Raw genomic sequence first — 24490 nt, forward strand, 5'->3', positions numbered from 1 at the left:
ATGATCGCCAGTTGGAATCTGAAAATGACTCTGCCTTCTTGTCATGGATGATGTACTATGAGCATCATCACAAATAACACTTTCCTTTATTCACCAGCAGACTCATTTTTCCATGATGTGATGAAGGGCAATTAATCCCAAATCTTGTCTGAAGAGTTCTCCCTCCACCTCTACCACCACTTCTCTAGCTCAAGCCACCATCATTTCCTGCCTGGTTTGCTGGAGCTTCTCCCCTCTACTCTTGGATTTTTTCTAATCTCCCACCGGGCAGGCAGATAATTTTCCTACTATGCAAATCTAACCAAGCCATCCACCTTTTTGCATTAACCTCTAAAGCAGCTTCCTACTGCTTTAAGGTAATATCAGAGCTATTTAACACAGCAAGCAAGACCCTCTACGGTTTCAACTTTGTTTATCTCTCCATCATCACTTCTGGAGCCTCCTAATTTGTATATAATACTCCACTCTTCTGGAGCTAAGATCCTCTTCTGCTCACTCTGGGAGTTGCCTCATACTGAAGAGTTGGCAGCTGGAAACCCTCTTCTTCAACTTCCCCTTCTCGTCTGGCTAATTCCCATTTGTTATTCAAGGCTCAACTCCATCATCACTTCCTCTAGGATATCCTCCTTGTCCACCTAACCCAGTCAAGTCAGGCATATCATGACGCCCTGTACTTCTCCTATGACAATACTTGCTACATTATAATTGTCCATTTTTTAAGTCTCCCCCTGGACTGAAAATTTTGTACTGTCAGGGAATGTACTTTTACCTTTCTTGTTCACAGTTATCCCTGGCATCAAATGCATACCAGAACATGGTGGTCTCAGTGAGTATCTGTAGAGTGAATACATGAACAAATGACCATGTAAAGTGTGGGTGGTGAAAACTTCTGCTTGGGTTGCCTTTGCTTTTCCCATCCCCAAGCAGTGGCCTTGAGTTACTGCCTGAAAACTCTTGCTCTGTGGCAAGTTTCCCCAGGGGAATTGAAAAACAGGCCCATGTTTAACCTTGTCATGTCTGAAGTTATAAGGCTTCAGTGAAAGTTGATACTTGTATCTCTTCATACTTGGCAGATCACAGAGAGAAATGCATTTTTCTATCAGGTTTTCACTCACAAAGAGAAAGAAGCAACCCCTCAAACCGTATTGTATATTTGTACTGAAGTGCGTATTTTCATATAAATAGAAAAGTGCCAGACAGGTAGTTTTCCAAATTTAGCAAAGTCAGAAATAAGCCAGGATTGACTGACAAATACTCCTGATACATGACAGGGGTAAGCAGGGGACAGGGAGAAGACAGCAAAGCAACAGATCCTTTTTGCAAAGGGTGGGCAGATCTAGAAAGAATGATGACTGGAACCCAATTTAAGGAGTGCTTTGCAGAGCCACAAGGCAACAGTGACCAGGAAGAAATTAATCTGAGGTAGGGGTGTGACTGTTGGGGGATCTTCTCCAGACAGAAAGAGTCTAAGAAAAGGACACTTGGCCAAAAACATTCAGGGCAGACTCTGCCTGCAAAGACCCTTGAAGCCTGAAGCTGAGGGGAAAATGCCAAGTGGACGCAGATGACTCTTTACACCTGAGCTGGAGGGGTGAAGGCAGGGACTGAGCAAGAAATGGTGAGTCACTGTATTTGCATGTAAGAGCCAATGAGGGTGAACCAGTAAGAGAGGGGTCAAACCAGAAATAGAGCTCTGATACTTGATCTCTGGGATCCAAGTTCAGCTAAAATCACAGACTAAGCTGTGTATCTGTAAATTACCTACTGGAATACAGTCTGAACCAGGAATCACAAAATCGAATGCCTTCAAGGGTCAGAAAGAAAAAAGAAGAGTATAGTCGGCTGGGTGTAATAAGATAGTGAGCAGTGCGTACAGTGACAACCCGAGAGGGCTCTAGGCAGGAAAGGACAAGAGCCCCTCTGCCTCAGCTGACTGCTGTTGAGGGGGTATATGGGTCTAGGACTGCCAGATCTTCTAGGAGCCTAGATTCCAATGTGGAATCTGTTTATAGTTAAATGTTGGTGGTTAATTCAGAAACATTAAAAATTTTAACATTTCATTTATTAATGTTATTTATTTTTACATAGTTAGCTTGGAAAAGCTGACTTTCTATAAGATGACAGCTTAATTTTTAAAGATTTACACTAAAAAATGTCAAATGCTCTGGTAGTAATGAGCTACAGCAATGAGCACACAACACCCATATCTTAGCTTCCTTTTTTTTTAAGTTTATTTATTTTTGAGAGAGAGAGTGTGTGCACACAGGTTGGGGAGGGGTAGAGAAAGGGAGAGAGAGAATCCAAGGCAGGCTCTGCACTATCAGCTCAGAGCCTGATGTGGGGCTTGAACTCATGAGCCATGAGATCATAACCCAAGCCAAAGTCGGATGCCCATCCAACTGAGCCACCCAGGTGCCCTCCAGATCTTAGCTTCTAATACCATTCTTCAATAAAAGGAATCAGGGCTCCTTGGAGAAACGGCTGATTCTAGGGCTGCAGAAGGAAATGTAAAAGACAGCCTGGCACCTTGTAGTGCCAGAAAGAAAGGATGTCTTCAATAAAATCACAACCCTAGGGGCATGTCCAAGGGACACTGGAGGCAACCTGAAAGAGCTCGTGAACCACCAAAGCTGGAATGGGAGCAACAAAATAAATGGAAGAGTACTGGATTGTAACCCAAAGTATAAAATAAATATCCACAAGTCCCGACTGATAGATGGTTGAATAAATGAATGGAAAATTGACAAATGTCCCATGGAGGGGAATTCCAGGTAACTTATGTAGATACTTCCCCCTGAAGGAGGTGGAGGCCCCCTCCCCACCACTGATTGTGGGGTACACTAGGTGACTTTCTTCCAAAGAGTAAGTATGGAAAGAGTTAATGGAGAAACTTAATGGAGAAACCTGGCAAGCACTACATTGGCCAGGTGATCAAGGTTAATATCAATGACAAGTCATGTGCATGGCATAGATCTTTGATACGATGTGATGAAAATGTCACTTCATATCTGTAGTCTTCCTCTCAAGAACTCATAGCCCCTGTCTAACCATGAGAAAAACATCAGGGAAACCCAAACTGAGGAGACATTCTATAAAATATTTGACAAGTACTGCTCAAAATTGTCAAAGTCATCAAAAACAAGGAATGTCTGAGAAAAACATCATAGCCCAGAGGAGCCGAAACAGATTTGATGGCTAAATGTAATGCAGTGTCCTGGATGGAATCCAGGAACAGGAAAGGGGCATTAGGGAAAGATTCATAAAATGTGAATACTGTGTGGAGTTTATAGTACTGTTGTTAGTTCCTTAGTTATGACACATGTATTATAGATATAAATGTAATGTAAGATGTTACCAACATGAGAAACTGTGTGACGGATATATGGGTTCTCTCTGTACTACCTTTAAACTTTTGGATAAATCTAAAACTATTCTAACTAAAAATTTTATTTAGATAAAAAATACCACTCTGTGGACCACAAATATTTGATTAGGCCCTGGAACCATAATTTTTTCCCTTTGGTTCATGCACTGACATTTCTGTTTACTGATGAAACTCTGATCAGGATGGCTACATAATTTGCAGAGCCCCTAGTTCACAAATTATTAAGAATTTCAAGATGATGACAGCAGAGTATTCAACCGAGCACAGGGCTCTCCTGAGGGCAGGCTCCATGTGACTGTACATGACTCGTGGCTGGGAAGCAGACAGTCTCTGATACATACCATGGTCTGAACAGAGCTGTCCAGTTATTGGGAAGCAGACAGTCTCTGATACATAGCATGGTCTGAACAGAGCTCCTAGTTATTCTTGCCAGATAAAACTCCCACCTACGCTCTTTATTTGTTCACTAACCAATTTACATAACTAACAAACATTTATTTATTTGGTGGTGTGCTAGATACTAGAGATTCAGCAGTGAGCAAGAGTTAAAATGGACTGATAAATCATAAGGTCACCTTATATGTAACTGAATTTGGGCACTGACCCTAGGACCTCCCCCAGGCAGACACCCCTCAGGTTCATCCCCTCAACCTCTTGATTTTCCCCTTTTCTCCCATCTCAACTGCAACACTACTTCCTACAATGGGATTTCTTGTATGTGTATGTATTTAAGTTTATTTTACTTATTTTGAGAGAGAGAGAGAGAGAGAGAGAGAGAGAGAGAGAGCCCTCAGGGAAGGGCAGAGAGAGGGGGAGAGAGATGGAATCCCAAGCAGGCTCCATGCAGTCAGCCTGTCAGCACAGAGCCCGATGTGGGGCTCAGACTCATGAACTGAGAGATCACGACCTGAGCCAAAATCAAGAGTCAGTTGCTTAACTGACTGAATCACCCAGGCACTCCTACAATAGGATACCTGAAGAAAGTGGATTTAAAAAATTCTAATATTAAATATGTAAATGCTTTATGAGGCTATTTTGTAACATTTGCAATTGAAAGTTTCAGTTACTTTGACTCCTAAGAGAAACTTTATACTTCCTGAGCACCTAATGGCATCAGACATTAACATACGTTAATACTGATTACCCTAAACAAACCAATAAACCCATGAGTTGTTTCCCGCCCCCCCCCCCTTTTGCAGATGAGATAATGAGAAGCTTGAGAGGCTGAGTCACTTGCCCGAGATACAAATGACAGGTGGTAAAGCTGGAATTTCAACCCAGACCGACCACACTCGGAAGCACACATTTCTCAAATAAAACACGCTTTACCCCTCAAAATCCAGGGCGGTTCCTTTAAAATTATTTTTTAAATTAACTTCATTTTCCAGAAAATATCTCTGTATAGCTCGTTTTAAAAATCCTCAACTGAAATAAATTACTGTGAGGCCATTAGCCAGTTTTAAGGTCCTTAATTAAGCATGCCATTTGAGGAGGACAGTCTGAGAGTTCAGGAATTCGTCATTTGGAATTTGGTGGAGGTAGGTGGGAAGAGAGGTAAGAAGACAAAGCAACTGCCTCTTTAGCATCTGAGATTCTAAAGCAGAGAGAAGAGGCTGATGCTGCAGGCCAAAACCAGCCAGCAGGCATGTTTTCTTTGGACCACACAGTATTTTGCAATGCTGCCAACATTTAGAAATTGGGAACTATACTACAAAGATCAAGAATTCTGGCTTCTTTTGGAAAAACTCAGAAGACCTGTCACAGCTGGCCTGAAATTCCCTCATGGCAACAGCTAAGTGGTACCTGCTTCCTGTAATTGGGAGATGCTCCATTCCCCTGGGCAGCCCCATTCAATTCATTCATTCACTTTGTCAGCTTGGACCCTTTAAAGAAAACATTGCACATGGTTGCAAATTTGACTGCAGTAAATGGTAGGCACTTCTGGCTGGGAGCCCTTCCTTGGGATGAGTCTTCTGCCCTTCAGGCAGAAGGGGCTCTTTCCACCAAGGGGCCACCCCAGAATGGTGCCCACTGGCCTGCCACCTGCTACTCTAACTTGGGTCACCAGTCCCAGCTGTTGTAGAAGCAGGTGGTTTTGTTTTGTGTGGCCAGGTGAGGCTTGGTTGCATAGAAAATGTCTACTGGCTATACTGGAAAATGATTACCCTAGTGACACTGCCCCCGAGTATGTAATGTTTTCAGATTCCTCCTTCCCAGGCCTTTCTGAGCACTGACTGGCACCGTCCTCTTTGTAGTCCTCTGACACAAATGTGCAGAGGGCACCATTTGCTTGTTTGAAGGCAACTCCAAGAGGAGCATCAACAGACAGGCATCTGGATTAATGAAGCCAATGGGCTTGGTGTTTTGCAACACAGGAGTGTCCTCCCTATGCCTTTTCTTTGTTAACATTTACATAGACTTGATTTTCTTACTGCCTGCATATTTGCATGATACACATAGACATTGCTAAACCCCATTCCGGCATATTTGGTCTATTCTACACTAACTACGGTGATGTTTTGGTGATGTCACACAGAAGCACAGTCAGCCAGCTTACTCACTGGAGAGGACTGTGCACCTTGAGAGACTCTTAGGAGTCCCAAGGAAACCACCTTGCAGGGCACGTGTCTCCTTGCCTAAGTTCTCATGAAGTTCTTACTTTCCTGGGCTGAAATGCATTAGCACCCTTTGAAATAGTAATTAGCAATTTTAAATGTTTTCTAGTTTGGTGAAAAAACTTCTGACTTATAAATCCATGGTTTATATTTTCAGACAGGTATTTCGGAATATGTACTTATAAAGATAGGTCATTGCCTAAATTCTTTTGGTCTAATCACAAAAGTAATATTGTTAAAAAATTAGAAAATGCTGGTCAAGTATAAATATTATTATCACCCATAATCCTACCATGAAATAACCACTGATAATATTTTGGTGTGTTAACTTCCAATCTTTTATCTTTGAATATATATATACATATACATGTATATATATATGTGTATATATATGTATGTAAATGGTATATTGTTTTTAAAAATAAGATTAAAATCATATAATACATTGTATCCTCTTTTTTACACTTAATATTATATCATGAGTACATATAAATATTCTTTGAGCAATGGATTGTCACAGATTCAGCAATGATGAGGACAAAATAATATGTTTGAGTGACTCTCCTTGAGTATATCTTCAGCAATTAGTCTCTGACAATGTTCCTTGGTTAGATTCTTAGGAATGGGTTGAATCTCATAGATTGTATTAGTAGTTCATGCACATTTTGCACTTTACTCCACAGTAGATCCATTTGTCTATAGAAATTATTAACTTTTCTGTAAACCTTGAAATAAAACGAATGGGCTCTATTTATCCTGCAGGACAGTATTGGTATTCCCTGGCATACCAGTGGGTTCCCTGTCATTGTGAACACCTTTGCAAGAGAAGCCCTGACGTAGGACTGAAGAACTAAGGCTGTAGAAAGCAGTTAATAGTCTTCGTTTGAGTATAGCAGTGGTTCTCTCAACCCTGGCTGCACATTAGAATCATCTGGGAAGCATATTACACACACGCACTCACACACACGCACACACACACACACAAGAATGACAATGTCCCACACTAAAAAAATTGAATCTGAAATTCTCCAGATGATTCTAGTGTGTAGCACTGGTTGAGAAACACTGGCCTAGAGCCGTGATCTTAAAGTGTGGTGCTTCAAACAGCAGCACCAGCAATATGTGGAACTCACTAGAAATGCAAATTCCCAGACTCCAAGCTAGAGGCACTGAATCTGACTCTTTGGGACCAGGGCACAGCAATCAGTGCATTTTAAGATGCTTTCCAGATAATCCTGATCCATGCTAAAATTTAAGACCACTGGCCTAGGGTATTCCTTGTCCATGTTCCTGGTCCAGAGATATAGTGTACCTAACCAAGTAGGGGAGTTTATTGAAAATTCATAGAATCTGCTACCAGACAGATTGAGTTCAAGTCTCTTGTCTGCCACTGACTAGCCAAATGACTTTAGGCAAGTGAATTAGCTCCTCTAAGGCTCAGTTTCACCATACAGGATATGGGGATAATATTAACAATACACCTACCTCATTTGGTTATGAGAATTAAATGTAAAAAAAATAATGAAAGGTATTTTGTAACATGGGAAGAGCTCGAAAAATATTTGCTATTATCATTACCCATCCAAGATACCATTATTAGTGGTCAGGAGGCTGGAAGGAAGCTTCAGAGGTGGAAGAAACCAACTGATCTGATGGTTTTTTTTTTTTTTAATTTTTTTTTTCAACGTTTATTTATTTTTGGGACAGAGAGAGACAGAGCATGAACGGGGGAGGGGCAGAGAGAGAGGGAGACACAGAATCGGAAGCAGGCTCCAGGCTCTGAGCCATCAGCCCAGAGCCTGACGCGGGACTCGAACTCACCGACCGCAAGATCGTGACCTGGCTGAAGTCGGACGCTTAACCGACTGCGCCACCCAGGCGCCCCTGATCTGATGGTTTTAACATCCCAAACAAATGCTTGTTCCCTGACTGTTGTCTAGCACAGGCTTGGATTTAGATTACACCTTCCAGTGGCAAGAACAGATGAGTTTCCCAGGATAAGACAATCAATCATTCTCTCAGGAGCTACCTTCAAATTGTGGAAGCACTGAGGGGCGCCTGGGTGGCTCGGTTGGTTAAGCATGCGACTTCAGCTCAGGTCATGATATCGCAGTTAGTGGGTTCGAGACCCTCATCAGACTCTGTGCTGACAGCTCAGAGCCTGGAGCCTGCTTCGGATTCTGTGTCTCCCTCTTTCTCTGCCACTCACCCCCTCACACTCTGTCTCTCTCTGTCTCTTGAAAATAAATAAATGTTAAAAAAAATTTAAAAAATTGTGGAAGCACTGAAAATATATGGCTAAAGACACAGGCTTGGTCACAGGCTTGGTCACCTGGATGTGAAAACTGCCAGGGGTGAGAGGAGGGGGAGAAGGAAGGACCCTGTATTATCCAGACCAATGTTCTCAAATAGGGGCCTTAAGAAGCACTTGGAGGGCTCACTAAAACACAGATTGCTGGGCTGCACCCCAGAGTTTCTGCATGTTCGGGGTGGGGTCCAGGCTTTATACTTCCATCAAGCTCCCAGGTGATGCTCACGTAGCTGGTCAGACCACATTTTCCATGATAAATTGAAACTTCATGAAACTGAAAGGCCACAATGAATGTTGACCTATAAAAGCTTAAGAAAGGAAGAAATATTCTCCAAGACATTGACATTTCCTCTGTAAAATTCAAATTCCTTTTGATGTGCTACTTAGATTTGCCTCAAACAGGACTGGCCAACTGGACAGATGTGCTGATAGTCACATTTTCATTTGAAGCCCACATCCTATGCTGGGAGAGATGGAGCAATGGGCGGTTGCAGCCCCCAGGCTGCTTTCACAGGGGGTGGTGGTGGGGTGGGATACCAGCCATTGCCAGCTGCACCTCTTCCTCCCAAGAAGCCAACCCACACCTATCACTTAGTATGTCCTAAGCATTTGCTTTTTAAAAAATTTTTTAATGTTACTTATTTTTGAGAGAGAGAGAGAGAGAGAGAGAGAGAGCGCGAGCGAGCACAGGCAAGGGGGGAGGGGCAGAGAAAGAGGGAAACAATCCGAAGCAGGATCCAGGCTCCAAGCTGACTGCACAGAGCCCAATGTGGGGCTTGAACTCACGAATCTCGAGATCATTACCCGAGCTGAAGTTGGATGCTTAACCAACTGAGCCACCCAGGTGCCCCTGTACTAAGCATTTGTATACACAATGTCATTTAATCCTTCTTGTGATCTTATGAGGTAGGTAGTACTTGTATCCCAATTTTACAGATGAAGGAACTGAGCTCAAAGAGGTTAAACAAGTTTTCTGAAGACATGTGACTAGTAATAAAGATCTTCAGAAATCAGACCTCAAAATATTCCTTTCTCTTTCTGACCCACACAATGGGTAGAGTCGCCCTAGTTTGTAGACTGAAAAGACCATGTGCATGGCTGAGGACGAACCAGGCATTGTTGGTATATGGACACCCTGTATCTGAGCCATCATGGGGCTAAGAGAATGGGATGGACTCAGCATTTGGGTGTAAGTAATAGGGTCACAGCCCATATTCCCGTTTTCCTGTGCTCCAGCAAGCTCTGGTCTCACCATTTGGACCAACTGAACAGGAGGCAGAGTTGGCCTTACCCCATCCAGTTCCTTGATAACCACCTTCAAGGATGTGGCCAGTATGATGACAACTATCCCCAGTCCCAGCTCCAAAGGGACATGGTTAAGGTGTAGACTCAGAAGCATTTGAACTGGAGGTCAGCTCTGCTGAATGACCATAGGGATGAGGGCTGGGGATTTCTGTGGCTGTCTATTCATGTCTCTGGCTCACTCTTTGGTTTATGGTCCACTCACCCAGCCCCTGCCAGCTCTGCATCATTTCCTGACCCAGAACCACACCTGAAGAACTATATGCATCTTTGGGTATAAAATGACTGACTGGGAAAAGGCAGAGCCTGGGCATGTGATTGAAGTGATAAGAGAAACTGAGATCTTATCATATAGGGAGGCTAAGAGAAGACCGGAAAGATAGGGTTCAAATACTGGAAGATTGTCACTGGAAAGACAAATGGGAAAAGAAAATTTGCCCAGGGCCACAGAACTAATAAGCACTGGAGTGGAATTCAAGCCCATTTCTTTCTGACTTCAAAGTCTGTTCTCTTTTCACTATTCTATTCTACCTCCTTAAAGCCAGAGGCAGTCCCTCCCTTCTTCAGGTCAATGCAAAGACACAACTTCGTATCACCAGAAGTGTCCAAAAGTGGGGATGCACTGCTTCAGGTGATGGTACAAGCCTCCTGTGCAAGAAAGTGTTCAAACAGAGGGTACGTGCTAGTGTTGTTGGGGAGGCAATCCTGGTAAGAGAAGGTGGTTTCCATTACTGGCTATACATGACAATCACCTACATTTGTTTACAGGACAGATTCCCAACCCCTCTTCTGATCTTCCCCAAGAACAGGGAATTTTTCAAAGCATCTTCAGGAATTCTAAAGCAACCTTTGGCAACTGTTAGGGTGTCTTTTACCTCTGAGATCTTATGGGTATAGAGATTCTGGTGTAAGAGAAGGCCAGCTATGGGGTGTCAGTGCTGATGTTAACAGTAACAACACCAGTTAACTGCTGAGTGTTTACTCTGGGCCAGAGTAAGACCTCAATTTCTCTTATCACTTCAATCACATGCCCAGTCATTCATTTTATACCCAAAGACGCATATAGTTCCCCAGGTGTGGTTCTGGGTCAGGGAATGATGCAGAGCTGGCAGGGGCTGGGTGAGTGGACCAGAAACCAAAGAGTGAGCCAGAGGCATGAAAAGACTGCCATAAAAGTCCCCAGCCCTCATCCCTATGGTCATTCAGCTGAGCTGACCTCCAGTTCTGTGCATTACATCACTAAGTCCACACAACCATCTCACTGGACAGACACCACTGTTGTCTACTCCCCAGATGAGGAACTGGGCAGAGGCAGATTGAGTTCTCTGCCCAAAGTCACACGACTAGGATTTGGAGGAGCCAGACTGTGAGTCCAAGCAGGCTCTAGATCTTTACTCCTAACTGTAGGACCTGATCCAAAGCCATCCAGTCCAGGGAAGGTTCTAAATGAAACCTACCAGTGGTTAACCTCCCAATTAACAAAAACTGCACAGTAAAGGAAGCACCAGGAGTGAAACAGACTCAGACCTTGAAATGAGTATAAGAACTGAGTTGCAAAGCTCACAAGGTAAAGTCTAGACATTTCTTTATTCTAAATATATCATACTGGGTTCTTAAAATTTTAAACTTTTAAACATAGCACAAAGGGCATCCAAGTAATTCATACTGCCATTCTTTCACTTAAAAACAAACAATAGTTAAGCTACTTGGACGGCTCCATTGGTTGAGCCTCTCTGACTTTGGCTCAAGCCATGACTCATGGTTGGTGAGTTTGAGCCCCAAATTGGGCTCTGTGCTAACAGCTTCAGATTCTTTGTCCCCCTCTCTCTGCCCCTCCCCCACTTGTATGCACATATTCTCTCTCTCTCAAAAATAATTAAACATTTAAAAAAAATACATAGGGGCACCTGGGTGGCTCAGTCAGTTAAGCGTCTGACTTCGGCTCAGGTCATGATCTTGCAGTTTGTGAGTTTGAGCCTCGCATAGGGTTCTGTGCTGACAGCTTGGAGCCTGGAGTCTGCTTCAGATTCTGTGTCTCCCCTCTCTCTTCCCCTCCCTTGCTCATGTTCTCTCTCTCTCTCTCTCTCAAAAATAAATGTTAAAAAAATAATTTATATATTTATATATAAATTATATATATATATATATATATATATATATATAAACAAAACAAAGCTTGCTTACTTAAAAGTGGTTTTATTCTGTCAGATAATGTTCAGACAAAATGGTATAAATGTATTGGCACTATGGTTAAAACATTAATCCCCGTGAAATTCCTGATGTGCTAATTCAATAGAACCTGCCCATGCCTTTCTGGGAAGAGTTGGGTCACCTCTGCTTGCAGGGTGTATACAAATCCTAGCCCACTACAGGTCTAGAGACCACCAGGAGTGAAGCTTTATTTCTGAGCCTTTCTCAACCAACTATGTTCTTATTTCTTCTTTCTGGGCCAATCTCAAGGTCTCAGGAGGGCTGAGTACAAAAATAGGTGGGATTTTTATACTCTGATTCCTGAACTCACTGGGGACTTTCCAGGTACATGCCCTATTAAACTAATCCTCTCATGAAAGTGGATTCTGGGCAAGATGGTTGGAGGAGTGAAGTTGGTCCATCTTCTGACTGTCACTCCTTCTTCCCTCTGGCATTGCGAATCACCCTTGTTCTTGGTTCTGGCCCAGGGCTCTTAAACTATTCTTGCTGTTTAATAATCCTCTCTCCCAAAGTTGTTAACCCCCTGTGAGATTGGTTAAAATTCGAAGGAGAGAGTTGGATTAGCCTGAATGGGATGTCTGAGCTTTTTCCCGCAGCTGAGAGAAGTTCAGTTGAAGCTGTGGCTGGCAGGAGGTAAAGCCAATGTAACCGTTTTAAACCTAGAAGTCATCCGGGGAATACTGATTCACAACACCTCTCACCAGATGAAGATCCGGGTGGCCTCTGGAGGAACTCAACTAATCTCTGTAGGGTTTCAGACTCCTCGGCTCTAGAGTTAGATAAAACACTTCACATGACAAGAGGTTTGACTGAGCTCAGCCTGTCTCAAACTCTTTACCTAGGGCACTGAGGCGCTTCCAGGCTGGAGGGAGGAACAAGGGGATCTCTTCTTCCACCTGCCAATCCATTGTGACATTCGTGTTCTGTGTAGGATTTCACTTGACAAAATTAAAGTTAGAAAATTCCTGGCCTAGGTGATTTCTAAGGTTCCTTCCAGACCTAACATTCTATGGTTCTGAGATGCAATTATCCACAGAAACAATGCTGTCTCCTCTTGGTGTTACCACCTCAACCCATGCTGATCTGGAGATTGTTTGAGGGTTAATACCTCTTCCCTGGAATTCTCAGGGCTACAAACCTGTCTCTGCCAAACGACTGGGAAGCTGCCTCCATTTTCTGAACACCCTCTGATCAGACGGGATTCCCTCAGTGTCCCTGGAAATCTGCCAAGTGCCTATGCAAACCAAGCCGGCTGCAGGCAGCAGGGGTCTGGGATGAATGGCCACTTTGGACACCCCAGGCCAGGCCGCTCATGGCACTGACTGCTTTGTGATGGAATTAAAGACCGTTTCCTTTCAGGTGTCACCCTAGAATTTCCAAGTCTGTGAGAAGGTAACATTAAATTGGCGAGGGGTAGGCATAACCTGATAGGAGTAGGTGTTCCCAATCTGAAGCCTTGGTGCCAAAAAACCCTGGATTCATAATTCTGACTTCCCTTCATTCTGGCTTATTTCATCTTTCTGAGCCTCAGCTTTTTCATAGGTCAAACAGGTGAGGAAGTGACAATGTGTGTGTTGACAGGTTGGCACAGCGTCTGGAACTGTACATGTTAGTATCTGTTATTGCTGCCACTTTGTACTCAGTGAACACCCGGACTGCCTTAAAACGTGATGAGTAATAAAAGGAGCCCCCCAAATGAAGGGGCTCAAAGTTACCCAGCTGTACGGATACCCATTGCTTTAGATAGCAAAGCAGTTCTCTTTTGACAAGGGCTCCTCTGCCTGAAGTCTCAGGCTCCCCATATTCGAGTGTTCCTAGTTATTGCCAAGCTCTGAGTCATCCTTTGTGCCTAGAAGCTGGCAAGTGTGAGCACTGTTCAGAAGATCAAGGCCAACTGTCCCTCAGCTCCTCCACACCCCACCACTCTCATGGCTTGGGGTGGAGAAAACCACCTCATAAATCAAGGTACATGATGAGTTCCTTCATGTTGATTCACGCAAATAGCTCCTCAGCTCCTACCTGGGTGGAGAAAAGGCAAGACCAAGAATTCTAGGGACTGTGCCTTCTCAGGACTTAATAAAAACCTGGTACGTGTGAACTTGTAGAGATATATGGTTCTCCAGGGCACCATGAGAGATGAAGGGATACTCAGGGGCCACTCAGAATGTTACTCACTACAGAGCGGGACTGGCAGAAACAGGTTCTGGCAGCTCTCCTACAGGTGTGAAAGTAGCAGTTTCCCTCTCCAGTCCTGCTGAAAGCCCCACAGCAATATCACGAACTTCCAGGGCTTGGTGCTATGTGACCTTTATGTATTAAACATGTAAACAATTAAACAAGTAAAATCTCAGTAAGCAAGAAGGTACTGGGGAAGGGGAGAACAAACTGATTGAGAAGATGGAATACGGGTGCCTGGGTGGCTCCGTCAGTTAAATGTCTGACTCTTGGTTTTAGCTCAGGTCATGATCTCATGGTTCATGAGTTCGAGCCCTGCATCGGGCTCCACGCTGACAGAGGAGAGCCTGATTGGGATTCTCTCTCTCCTCTCATTCTGCTTTTACCCTGCTCACACACACACACTCTCTCTCTCTCTCTCTCTCTCAAAATAAATAAACTTAAATAATATTTTTTAGAAAAGAAGAGAGAACAGATGTGGAGGGAGAAGGAAATGTTCATCAATACAGACCTACTCCATGCCATGCACTATTCAAGTTCTTTATAAGAAAGGTAGAAAGGTGAAGTAGCAAGAGTGTGGATTTGGAACCCAGCCTTCCAGCATTCACATCCTGGCACATGGGCACTTGGACAAGTTATATCATCTCTCTGCGTCTTGAAGTGCTCACTCACAGCACTCCATTAGGACGACACAAATTCCTATGTGTTGGTGCTCGTACAACACAGCCTGGTCCATAGGAAATGCTACAGAACTTGCTCTTACTCACAAGGTTTCTCATTTAATCTCTCCAACTTATTTTGATCTTGGTAAGGCAGGCAGGGTCCAAGTTTTACAGTTGAAGGAACCTGGACACAATTTATCTAGGGTCACATGGATAATAAGTGGAAGTTTGGGAATTCAGACTCCACCTCAAATGACTCCAAGTCTGTTAGATAAATAAACACTGATTCATGAAGGTCCCATGAGAGAGGGCCAGAAGACTTGTCAAAGGAGCTGACAGAATAGGTTGTGGGGTGGATCCTGAGTCAAGTCTAGAAGGGCAAGCAGGCTGTTTATATGTGGATGTGGGTGTAGAAGGATACCTATCTGTAGAAACATATTATTTTCGTTTTAAATCAGGACAGAGAAACTCTGTGAACCCAGTAAGCCAGTGCCTTTAAAGAGTGTTTGGGAATTACGTACGTACATACATTTCCTGGTAAGGTGCCGGCAGACTGCATTCTTAATTTGTGATTTATACTGTCCTCTACCCAAAACATAGTGGGCATCTAGTAAAGGGTTGTGATTACCCTTAATTACTATTATATGTTGGCATGAAGTTAAATTTACATGCATTATCTAGCAGTCCTCAAAGTTTGTTCTCATGGCTAGATGTTCCTTTAAAAAAAAAAATTAAAAGGGGAGCCTGCGTGGATCAGTCTGTTAAGCGTCAGACTTCGGCTCAGGTCCTAATGTCGCAGTTCTTGAGTTTGAGTCCCACGTGGGGCTCTGTGCTGACAGCTCAGAGCCTGGAGCCTGCCTTAGATCCTCTGTCTCCCTCTTGCTCTCCACCCCTCCCCCATTCACACTCAGTCTCTTTCTCTCTCAAAAAATGAATAAACATTAAAAATTTTTTTTTAATTAAAAAATATCAGAGTTAGATAAAACGCTTTTTACTAGCTCTTTCCTGGAAATTTCCTGGTATATATAAGCCTCATAAAGATTCAGAGAAATTCTACAGTAAAGAAACCTGCTTACTTTTAATGCAGGATTTCTTAAGCCTCCTTAGCCACAGAGTGCTTTTCTATGTAATAGAAACTTTGGGGAATGTTGAAATTACCTGATTAAATTTTGACTTCCCTGCGAGCAAGGTATAATTATCCCCATTTTTGAGGTAAGAAAATAGAAACTCATCCAGTAGGTGGTGGAGCCACCGCTAGATGCCCAAGCTCTGCCTCCAAAATAACAACGCTCACATTTCCAAAGCACTGAGCTACAAAAGCCACCATCACAGGCATCACATCTTTTGCTTTTCATTGTAAAATTTTAGGTAAAACTAAATGTTAGTAGAATTAAATGGCTTGAACAAAATCACAGAGCTCCTTAAGACTGGAGAGAGGACTAGGCTGAAGTTCACTAGGCTTTCAAAATCTGTAAATGAAGAAATAAACTACCATCGTTTGTCATGAATGGTCTGAGTGCACAGCGGCCTGAGCCAAGAGCCTGCCCAACAGCTGACTTCTGATGGCACTGGGGGTGAGTTGCAGGAACGCAACTGGGGAGCTCCTATTATTTTAGAGCTCAATAGCTCAAACAACCTCAGTCTATTCCCACTGGCAACTAGCTGGCACACCCCTCAGTGAACTGATGAAAACAGAAATCTGGCCACTTGGCGATGATAATCACTCTTATTTAAAACACATGTTCTCAGGGGCGCCTGGGTGGCTCAGTCGGTTAAGCACGATCAGACTCCTGGTTTCAGCTCAGGTCATGATCTCACTCAGTTCGTGAGTTTGAGCCCTGCGTTGGGCTCTGCACTGCCAGTGCAGAGCCTGCTTGGGATTCTCTCTCTCTCTCTCTCTCTCTCTCTCTCTCTCTCTCTCTCTCTCTCTCCCTCCCCCCCCCCATTTGCTATCTCTTTCAGAAAAAGAACTTGAAAAAAATTAAAAACATATGTTTTGCAGCAACTCCTATTCTTCCAGAGGAAACAGCAGTGGAGGAGAATGTGCTTTAGGATCAGGACACACCCACTTCAATGCTGTCTCCATCAGGAGCCCCCTCCAGCATTTCTCTGGCACATGTGAGTGGACAGAAGCACCCCAAAGGCTTGCCAAGTGCCTCCCAGTGCAGCCCACCCTGCTGTTCTGCCAGTAAGTAGCATCTGATAGGGAGGCGAGTCCTCCTGGCTACATGGCACAGCCAGTACCTGGGAAGGTGTGCCTGCTTCTCAGCCAGCAGCCCACAGCCCCTGTCCCAGGAGCCCAGATCTGTCTCACCAATTACAGAGGTTGCTCAGTGAGTCCCTGTCAAAGAGAAGTGGGATGAGCATCCAGAGACCATTAAGGGATGGAGATAGTCTTCTTGCCCTACAAATCAGCATCAAGCCACAACTGTGTAATTCCTGCCACACAGCCTGCTACAGGGCAGGAAGCAGGACCACCAGAAGAGGAGAAGGGAGGAAAAGAAAAGTCTGTAGAGTATGTTTCCCTGAACGTGTTTTCTAGTTGACTTTCCTCTGTGAAGTTTAACATGCTCCTCTGAATTCTTATACTAACAATAACTTCTATTTTTTATTTTTTAAAATGTTTTTTGTATTTATTTTTGAGAGAGAGAGAGAGAGAGAGAGAGAGAGAGAGAGAGAGAGAGAGAGACAGAGCACAAGCAGGAGAGGGGCAGAGAGAGAAGAGAGGGAGACAAAGAATCTGAAGCAGGCTCCAGGCTCTGAGCTGTCAGCACAGAGTCCATTGTGGGGCTTGAACTCAAGAACCATGAGATCATGACCTGGGCCGAAGTCAGACACTCAACTGACTGAGCCACCCAGGCACCCCACTACTAACAATAAATTTTAAAACAAAGCAGGGCATACAAAAAGAACAGTGACTATTTTTTCCCAATTCATGTCAACTCAGTAAAAAAAATGTATTCAGCACTCCCAGAGGGTCAGACCCTATGCTAAGCACCGGGAGACCACGACAGAGTGACAAGGAGATAAAGAAGGTAGGGCAGGACCGACCAGTGGCTTTGAAATTGTATTGTGCAGGTGTTAAGACGGTGTCTGAAGGGGTGCAATGGGGGGGGGGGGTGCAGGCTGAAAGCATGGGGATTTCTCCTGCTCACTGCTCTCTTCCTCATCCACCTTCTCTCCAGCAACCTCCACAGCCCCACTATGACCTGCTCTGTCTCTTCGCAGGGACAGCTGTTGAGAGACTTAATTTCTTGATATTTATAAATCCCTCAAGAATATCTGAAGGTACTTTCTGCAGCCCTGGCCCAGGAACAGAATTCTTACTGAGCATGCAAAGACATGTGCCGATATTGACTGCCCTAATGGGTTCTGGCAGAGGAAACACCCTCACAGTGAATTGCTTGCTGAGGGCTTTAGAGTGTGCTCCAGCACTGGCCAGGCAGCATGGCCGCAAGCATCAACTTGCTCCCTTTGACAGTTGGCTGAGGCAGCTGCTGAATTAAGCCCCAGGGCACCCTGAGCCTGGATGCTTCTGGTGCCAACCATCATGGTGAATGGTGTCTCCATGCCTCATGCACAGGAATGAAGAAGGTTCTCAGACACTTTCCCCACAGACATGTTTGGGGAGGTTTCCAACCTTGTAAGTTCCGGACACCTAGACAGCTGCACAGAGATGTGCAAGAGGAACATCTGTGACTGTGTCTCCTTGGGGATATGTTGTTCACAGGCGGGAGGCAGCACGTAAAAGACACTGGGTGTCCAGGAATGTGTGCAAAGTTCAAGTCTTGACCCCACTGATGCCTCACTCATGACCTGGGGCAGGCAAGTCACCCTTGTCTTTAAGCCTGCATTTTCTCATCTGTGGATCAGGGGGCAGTACTGTTCCTATCTCATTGGCTTGAGGGGTTAAATCAGTCACACGGAGTGATGAGCACATTAGGTACGTACCCAATATGTCTCAGCCATTTTTAGTATGATTAACATTATTACTGACACATCTGAGAGGAACAAGCACCAAGGAAAGTCCAAGGACATGTCCCGTCACAGCATGTGATGGTCTGGATCTGGAAGTAAGGCTAGTCAAAAAAAAAAAAAAAAAAATCACAAAACACAAAACAAACAACCCCACAACAATAACAAAACAAAAACAAAACCACTAAAGCAGATCGAAGGAACTGCTATGTTGCTGGCAATTTTTTATTTTTTCAAGAACAGCATGAAGAATTTTTTGTTTTTCAGATGCTGGAACGTCTAAGTGCAAGAAACCTCTCTCCTTAGAGAAATACACCAGATGGAAGCTCTTTTCGAAGGAATTTCAAAATCTATAAATGTAGCACAAACAGGGTCAGGTGTAACCCTGTATCAGTTGTCATCACATTCTTGACGGCCCTCAAGGCCCCATCAGCCTGAGATCCAGTGATATTTTATTAAGCTACAGGAATTGCATTTCAGAACATGGTTTGAAGGAAAATGTCATGAGCTTATCTTTCCAAGGGCCAAGGCAACAATCAAGGAATCAGCTCATGACTCATGTTATATCCCTCATGCAAGCACACTTCCCTCTGCCATCTCCTTGCTGTCGGGGGAGTTTTGGGGAAGGTGCGAGCATTCATCCCTATTAAATCACGTGAACCGCACACCTCTAATTCCACAGCTGTCTGCCGTTGCCACAGTAATAGACATTCTATTTGCATTGGCTTCTCCATGCAATCTGGAAATAGCAGCAAAATGTGGCAGAGTTGCTTCTGGGTACCAAAAATAATGTTACAAACCTCTGAAAATGAATACCTATGACTTAATGAAACCTGTGGTCTTAATAGTGTTTGCTTAGAAAATTAAACTTAGATGCCTCCTTTAAACAGAATGAAAGGGAGGAAGTGGATGAATAAATGAATGACTGTTTATTGAAAATAGGTGTCATCAATGGGATTCACAATTTATAAAATACTTTCAATGCTGGGAATTTGTTACTGAAGAGACTTGGCAGACTTAGAACCATGGCTGAGGATTAAAGGTGATACATCTTAGCAGGCAGATTGTCCTACCCTCCTTTGCAAACACAGTAAAGTTAGGAGGATGGAAGTCGAGGGGCAGACTGCCTGGGTCTGAACCCAGTTGTTACTAAATGGTGTGACCTTGGATAAGAATCTACAACTCCATTTCCCCATCCATAAAATGGGGATGATAATACCATCAAAGTCATGGTGCTGCTGTGAGGACCGAGTTAATATTTTTGAAATATTTAAATCTGTGTTATCACACATTTCTATATAAATATTAGCAGCTGCTATTGTTGTTACTATTACTACCATTATCATTATAGGGATGCTCATCAGATTCTCCCATTTTTCCTCCTACAGGCTGCCCTAAAGTTCCTTACTTGAGTAAATTTAACAGAAACATTTTAAGGCCAGAGATGCTCTCTCTACAAAATCATTATAGCATCTCCTTAACCACTGACCTGTATTTACATTTCAGCCTGAAAGTCTCCTTGATATTTTTTAATGTTTATTTATTTTTGATAGAGAGAGGGATAGCACAAGCTGGGACGGGCAGAGAGACAGGGAGACACAGAATCTGAAGCAGGCTCCAGGCTTTGAGCTGTCAGCACAGAGCCCGATGTGGGGCTTGAACTCATGAACTGCAAGATCATGACCTGAGCCAAAGGTGGATGCTTAACTGACTGAGCCACTGAGGCGCCCCTGAAAGTCTCCTTGAAAGGGAGTCCTGAGAGGCTGGGATAGAAAGAAGGAACATTAAATGAGGAATAGTTTGTCTTGTGGCAAGGGGTACCATGGGGGATTCACATGCTATGTTATTTTGCTTCCCAGGGTACGTACGTGTGGCAATGTCGGAACGTATCTTGGGGTGTCACAGTTAGGAGGCAGAAGGGCTACTGGCATCTGATAGGTAGAGGCCAGAAATGCTGCTAAATATTTTACAAGGTTCAGGACAGCGTCCCTGCCTGCCCCCAGCAGAGAATCATCCAAACCAAATGTCAACAGTGCCAAAGGTTAGAAACCTTGTTAGAATAGACCTTGGAAAGAAAAGCATGCTGGCCCCACAGGATCTTCCACTTTAGAATGGATACAGTGGGTTTTTTTTTTTAATGTTTATTTATTTATTTTTGAAAGAGAGAGAGCGTCTGTGTGTGTGTGCGCATGCGCGTGCATGTATATGCACCCTCGAGTGGTTGAGGGGCAGAGAGAGAGAGAAAAGAGAGAGAGAGAGAGAGAGAGAATCCCAAGCAGGCTCTGCACTGTCATTGCAGAGCCTGACACGGGGCTTGATCTCATGAACCATGAGATTGTGGCCTGAGCAGAAATCAAGAATCGGACACTTAACTGACTGAGGCACTCAGGCGCCCCTAGGATGGATTATAGTGTTAACTCCCAGCAATCCAAGAGTTAATCTAGTTTCCAAAGGTGCTGGCCTACTTTAAGGTGACATGGTGGGGGGGGGGGGTGCTACTACACTAGTAGCAGTATTCATTTATTCCGGGGCATTCCCGGTTCCCGAGAAAGGAAACCAAAGAGCTCGTCCTCCAGCACCCATATAGTTTTCATTTTAGCACTGAAGAGGCTGCCTTCCATATTTTCAATTCGTGCATTGAACATCTGTACATGCTAGTTCTGAGCCTTGAGATGGTTCTTCAAATTTAACATGTCTAAAACATGCCCAGCCAATTCCTTTCCTCTTCTTCCTGAACATGCCCACCTTTCCTATCTCAATAAATGCTTTGACCATCTTCCCTGTTTCTCAAGCCTGAGAGCCAGGCAACATCCTCCCCTCCCTTTTTCCCTCATGCTCACATTCAGTCCTCAGGCAGATTCTTTTTGCTCCTGCCTCCTGAGTACATCTTGAATGCTTCCTTCCTTCCTTCTCTACTGCCACTGCCCTGGCCTGACCACTGTGACTAACATCCTAAATTGCCTCCCCATTGTTATTCTTGATAATTTCTAATTAATTCTCCACACAGTGATCTAAGCCATCATTAAAAAAAATAACTAAAGGCTATGGCTCTTTACATCCTTTGTTGGCTTCTCACTAATGTGTCAACTAAAATTCAAACCCTTTCCTATGGCCTGAAAAAGTCTTATATCAGGGGGTCTCAAAGAGTGGTCCCAGACCTGCAGCATCAGTGTCATGGCTGTGTCACCAGGAACTTGTGTGCAAATTCCCAGCATCGCCCACCACCCCTGCCCCAGACCTACTGGATCAGAAACATCAGGGGTGAGGGCCAGGAATCTGGATGTTAACAAGCTCTTGGGGTAATGGTGATGCATGCACTTCGAGAACCACTGCTTTATGTGATCTGATTCTCCTCTCTTCCCAGTACACTCAAGTCAAAGGGGCTTCCTTGCAACTCCTTGACCATCCCAAGGTCTCTTCTATTTCAGGTCCTTACATGGTCTGCTCTTGCTGCCTGTAACACACTTCCCATCTCTCTTCTCCTCTCCCTTCCTAGATACTTCCTCTGACCACTCCTCATGCAGACTTCTGCCTCCACCTTTAATTCTTAGTTTTCTTCACAGCACTCCCTACCACTAGTTCTTTTCTTTCTTCTTCTTCTTCTTCTTCTTCTTCTTCTTCTTCTTCTTCTTCTTCTTCTTCTTCTTCTTTTTCCTGGTTTACTTGTTACTATCTGGCTCCTCCACTATTCCATAACCTCCACTAGGCCTGGCCATGTCTTGTTTGTTAATGTATGTACAATGAATATTACAGTGCTTGGTATGTAGCAGATGATCAATACAGAGGGCCGGGATGTGTTATCACTCTATGGTACTTCCAGTAGAGCACAGGGAGACACAATGTGTGGCATCTGCAGCCATTCCACATCTGAATTAGGCAGACATAGCTATTAGACACCCACAGTCCCTCCTCGTACCTAGCTCTGCTTCACAATTTGTCATGACACTTCATTCCAGGGAAGGGGGAAGAGAGAAAGGGGAAGGGGGGAAGCAAGGGGGAAGGGGGGAAGGGAAGGGAAGGGAAGGGAAGGGAAGGGAAGGGAAGGGAAGGGAAGGGAAGGGAAGGGAAGGGTAAAGGGAAAAGGGAATGGTAAAGGGGAAGGGGAAGGGGAAGGGGAAGGGGAAGGAGAAGGGAAGGGAAGGGAAGGGAAGGGAAGGGAAGGGAAGGAAAGAGAGGAAAGGAAAGGAAAGGAAAGGAAAGGAAAGGAAAGGAAAGGAAAGAAAGAAAGAAAGAAAGAAAGAAAGAAAGAAAGAAAGAAAGAAAGAAAGAAAGAAAGAAGGAAGAAAAGGAAGGAAGGGAGAGAGGGAAGGAAGAAAGGAAGGAGAGGAAGGAAAGAGAGGAAGGAAGAGGGAAGGAGGGGGAGAGAGACAGAGTTGGGGGGAAGGAAGGAGAGGTAAGAAGAAAGGAAGGAAGGAGAGGAAGGAAAGGAAGGAAGGAAGGAAGGAAGGAAGGAAGGAAGGAAGGAAGGAGAGGAACAAAGGAGAGGAGCGAAGGAAGGAGAGGAACAAAGGAAGGAAGGAGAAGAAGGAGAGGAAGCAGAGGGAGGAAGGAAAGAAGGAAGAGGGAGGGAGGGTGAGTGAGAGAGAGACACTGTTGGGGGGAAGGAAGGAAGGAAGGAAGGAAGGAAGGAAGGAAGGAAGGAAGGAATCAAAGTTGTTACTTGCAGTGGAGATGAAAGAAATACGCTCAATAACTGAAATGCTAGTATTATTTATGTGCCCAACAGTGTGCTTATATTTCACAAGAATTATCTTATTTAACAGTCATGTGGAAGAAGCAATAACTATTCTTTAGCCCAGGTGGAGGTGCCAGAGGGAATCCTGGAGGAGTTTTGAGGCATGGGTGAATCAAAAGCACAAAAAGCAAAGAAGCAGGGAAGCAGAGGCATGAACCCTTTACTCACACCTACTTTCTTAAGAGAGGTCTTATTTGGGAAGAAGAAAGCTTTGGTAAAATGACTTTTGGCCGAGCATTATTCTATTCAGAGGTTATACTGCTGGCTGCTCTTGTCTCCGCCAATTCTTCAATGGTAATCTTCTTTTTGAATATTGGCAGCATAACTGATCTCTGTGAAGTTTATTGGTATAAATGAATGCTGGAGTGTCATGGCAGTGCTTAAAAGATCTCCGGAGAAAGGACTTCCAAGTTATACGCAGGCCCCAGCTAATCTGATTCGTGTCTCCTGGGCCAGTAATCCCTGCCTGTGATGAGTTAGGTTATTGTTGGAAGCGTACTGTCGTGTGAAAAATGTGATGGCAGAAAATGTTTGGAAACCATAAACTATTAAAGTATTTTAATAAAACTAAGTGTTTATACTAAATATCCTCTCTGAGTGTGATCCAAAAGAAAAAAAAAAGTGTTTCTCACTTGATTTGCAATAAATGGAGATCTGCATAGAGATGGGAATTATAGCACAGCCTTCACTTCCACGGCAATGGACTGATGTCACATAGGGGATGGAGACTTTCCTGATGGGGCCAGGATTTGGCATGGAGGTATTAATTACATGTTTAGTCAGTGTAAAACTGATACCAAATTTAGGAATTTTTTTTTAATATTTAATTTTACTTAAATTGATTTTGGAAGGAAGCACTTACAGCAAATCAAGGGGTCGTTTTCCAATACTTTAACCAGAAATGGATGTAGAAATCTCATATAATTCAGAAAATTGAGCTTGACGTGATGCCATGCCTCCATGGAAAGGACAAAGAATTCTCAATGCGGGGAAGATCATTTCATCTGAGATCCAATGCCTTTATATGAGAGTCTCTGGAAGTATCATTCCCAGATGAGCAGTGCCTAGCATCCCCTCCACGGGGTCCTAAAAACTCAAATTTGAGGTCTTGCCCAGAAC

At 44.0% G+C, this 24490-nt stretch overlaps 1 protein-coding gene across 7 annotated transcripts in view; it reads right to left on the minus strand.

The window, feature by feature from the left end:
- Positions 1-24490, minus strand: part of MOB3B (MOB kinase activator 3B) — a 203744-nt gene that overhangs the window by 45645 nt on the left and 133609 nt on the right. The window lies entirely within an intron of this gene.

The sequence above is a fragment of the Prionailurus bengalensis genome, chromosome D4, assembly GCF_016509475.1.
Source record: "Prionailurus bengalensis isolate Pbe53 chromosome D4, Fcat_Pben_1.1_paternal_pri, whole genome shotgun sequence".
Taxonomy (NCBI): Eukaryota; Metazoa; Chordata; class Mammalia; order Carnivora; family Felidae; genus Prionailurus; species Prionailurus bengalensis.